General features: G+C 34.7%; 1 protein-coding gene across 1 annotated transcript in view; it reads left to right on the top strand.

The window, feature by feature from the left end:
• The window catches only part of LOC106471194, a 69427-nt gene that overhangs the window by 12765 nt on the left and 53126 nt on the right, over positions 1 to 3536 (top strand). The gene's annotated exons all lie outside the window — the stretch shown is intronic.

Raw genomic sequence — 3536 nt, 5'->3', positions numbered from 1 at the left:
GTCCCGTCACGTTGTGAACGTCTTATATATACAAGACTAACACATATCTGGTAAATGCTAGGGCATTCTTGAAGGAACAGGATATTTCTAGAAACAGGTGGCGGGATACTAGTCACGTGACCTTGCTGACGCAACAGTATTTTTGTGAGTGCAAAACACTTAAAAACACCATTTCGATTTTCGATACTCACTACTATAAAGGCTTGGTTTGGTCTGAAGTTTCTTTCAGTGGTAGTGTCCAGGGTCACTGATGAGGAGTGGAATTCTCCGAAACTAGTGTGACCGACAGACACACACCACCAGTGAAAGAATAGACCATTCCAAGCTTTTACTTGTTGTTAAACAAATGTTTATACAACTCTGTTCAACTATTTGTTTGTTTATATTATCAAAAAACTAACCAACGGCTGCTTGTGCTAAGCCTTCGCTAATTATAAGCTGATAGACGCCAACTCTTGGCCTGTTCTTGTCTCATCGAATAGTAAGAATTGACTGCCGCTCTTGCAACGCATCCACTGCCCTAAAGTACGGAGCGCGATTCTTTCTTCTGGTAACGGAACGCTGTACCAACAAAACCATAGTCCGACACAGTAACTACTGATCAGTCACGACACGTTCATTATTAACCCATTCACTGCGGATTCCCCGTTTAGGGTACGGTCCGCCTCCGGCAGTTAAATGCGGGTGTGCCGTATACGGTGTGAGGCTTGCAAAAATTCCTCGCGCGTTTAGATCAGCCGCAGTCAATGAGTTTTTGAACGAATATAAGACGAGATTTTGAACGCTGGGAAAATAAGGTTTCATTTGTCATCCTTTATTGATTCCGTAAAATATAAAGCAATTAACTGTTTATTTGTTTCTTCTTCTAAATCTACACTAAAGATGATCCTAAAATAATAAAGAACTAACCTAAGAAGCTTTCTTATGTATTTTTCATTTTATAAAAAAGTTGCATATTAAAGTTATTTTTAATGGTAGTTTTCGGTTTTCAGTTTAGACAGAAATATTTCAAATATCTTTAAACTGGTTCTTCTTGAATAATTACCGACGATCAGTCAATATTTGCTTTTATTGAATATCTTTGGGGATAGGCTGATCGATAACACCAAATTATGCTGACGAAACTAGAACTATAGAACATTTGATGAAATAAATAATATAATTCCTTACACTTCAAGATTTTTACAAAGATACAACGATAACAAGACTTGCCCTTAATAATACGTTCTCATAATTTATATAGTGTGCCAATATATAAGTTAAAGGATACTTGAGCACGATATTGCTATGGCAACGTAAAGTAGCACATAGACGATAAAGCTAAACCATCAATGGTAAACTCTGGTGATATATAAGATCCTTATTTTTCGAAAAACCATTGAAAGAAATGCTTCTGCGTATAACAAATAAAACATAGAGATCTGAAATTGAAAAACTGTTTAATGTAAATGCAAAAAAAACCCGTTAAAATAGATTATTTTTAACAATAAAAGTAAACTAAGAGAAGGTTTGTTGAGTCATATTGTTTAAAATATTTTTTTAACAATAGAAGTAAACTAAGGGAAGGTTTGTTGAGTCATATTGTTTAAAATATTTTTTTAACAATAGAAGTAAACTAAGGGAAGGTTTGTTGAGTCATATTGTTTAAAATATTATTTTTAACAATAGAAGTAAATTAAGGGAAGGTTTGTTGAGTCATATTGTTTAAAATATTATTTTTAACAATAAAAGTAAACTAAAGGAAGTTTTGTTGAATCATATTGTTTAAAATATTATTTTAAAATTTACAATAGAAGTAAATTAAGGGAAGGTTTGTTGAATCATATTATTTAAGATATTGTATTTAAGAATAGAAGTAAACTAAGGGAAGGTTTGATGAGTCATATTGTTTAAAATATTATTTTTAACAATAAAAGTAAACTAAGGGAATGTTTGTTGAGTCATATTGTTTAAAATATTATTTTTAACAATAGAAGTAAACTAAGGGAAGGTTTGATGAGTCATATTGTTTAAAATATTATTTTTAACAATAGAAGTAAACTAAGGGAAGGTTTGTTGAATCATATTGTTTAAGATATTATTTTTAACAATAGAAGTAAACTAAGGGAAGGTTTGTTGAATCATATTGTTTAAGATATTGTATTTAACAATAGAAGTAAACTAAGGGAAGGTTTGATGAGTCATATTGTTTAAAATATTATTTTTAACAATAAAAGTAAACTAAGGGAATGTTTCGTCTCTGTTCGTTTGTTAATTTCCCGTAGAAATTATTTCCGAAGAACTTCAGCGACACAAGTCCTTTCTTGAATAAAACTAGATTATTCTTTCTCAATACAACTTTGCAATACACTTAATTTCCACAGTCATTTCAACACACGCTATAATTCTCAACGAACGATTCACGCCTTTACTTACTACCTCGCTTGCCTCAATTCTCCGTCTATATCCTAGCAAATACTGTATTATTCGTGATGTTTCCCGATCTTTCTAGAACTCATTACGTGTTACCAGTCGTAACACTGCCCCTTCCTTAGTATTGTTCGTCCTGAAAAAAAGCCACTCACATTAAACCAATAGAAAATTAACAATAACTTAATTAAATGGACATAATTTACAAACACAAAATTAAAATTCAACAAAGTCTCATAATTTTAAGGGACGTATCTTCTTCCGTACTGGTCTCCGTCTCGTTGGCTTCTGCTTCACGTGGGGTTCATCTGCTCCATCAGAAAATGTCCTATTATCGGTAATAGTCACATCAGTGGTAGTAACTTCATCAAGGGCTTCACTGTTTCCCTTCTCAAAACCGAGTAGAGTTTCTTCTTCGACAGTGGTTTTTCCAGGTGAAACGTCTTCAGTGGTGTCTTTTGTTCCGTTGTTCACTTCATACCAACTGAAATATTCTGGACCGTGATAATGCCAAAGCCTGTTGGCATGCACCACCTTTGGCTTACCTCGCCTACCACATTTTATCTGGAAAGTCACGTCTGAGAGACAATCCACTATGTCATATGGGCCTTCCCATGGAGATGACAACTTAGGATACTTCCCTCTGGTCTTACTGGGATTATACAACCACACCTTGTCTCCTGGTACAAAACTAACTTCAGTAGATCTCTTATCATAACATAGCTTCATGGAATCAGCAGATGTTTTCAAGTTTGAACACACTTGATGGTGAATATTAGCCATCCTTTCCGATAACACTTTCACGAATTCTGACACATTTTCAGGCAATTCTTCATAAGGTGGGCGTCCTGTTAACAGATCCACTGGCAACCGAAGTTCCCGACCAAATATTAACTTTGCTGGAGTGTATCCAGTGGTTTCATGCTCTGCTTTCCTATAGACCATCAACAGTGGAGGGAGTAAGACATCCCAGTCATCTTGACGGCTATTACAAAATTTGCCAATTCCTGTCCAAGTGTCCAATTACACTTTTCTACAATCCCATCAGACTGTAGGTGAAGTGGCGTTGTTCTGGTCTTTCGGATGCCAAACAACTTGCAGCATTTATGGAACACAGCTGATTCAAA

This window comes from Limulus polyphemus, unplaced genomic scaffold (genome assembly GCF_000517525.1).
Source record: "Limulus polyphemus unplaced genomic scaffold, Limulus_polyphemus-2.1.2 Scaffold4465, whole genome shotgun sequence".
In the NCBI taxonomy this organism is placed as follows: Eukaryota; Metazoa; Arthropoda; class Merostomata; order Xiphosura; family Limulidae; genus Limulus; species Limulus polyphemus.
The sequence above is the reverse complement of the archived record's forward strand: the minus strand, read 5'-3'. Positions and strand labels throughout refer to the sequence as shown.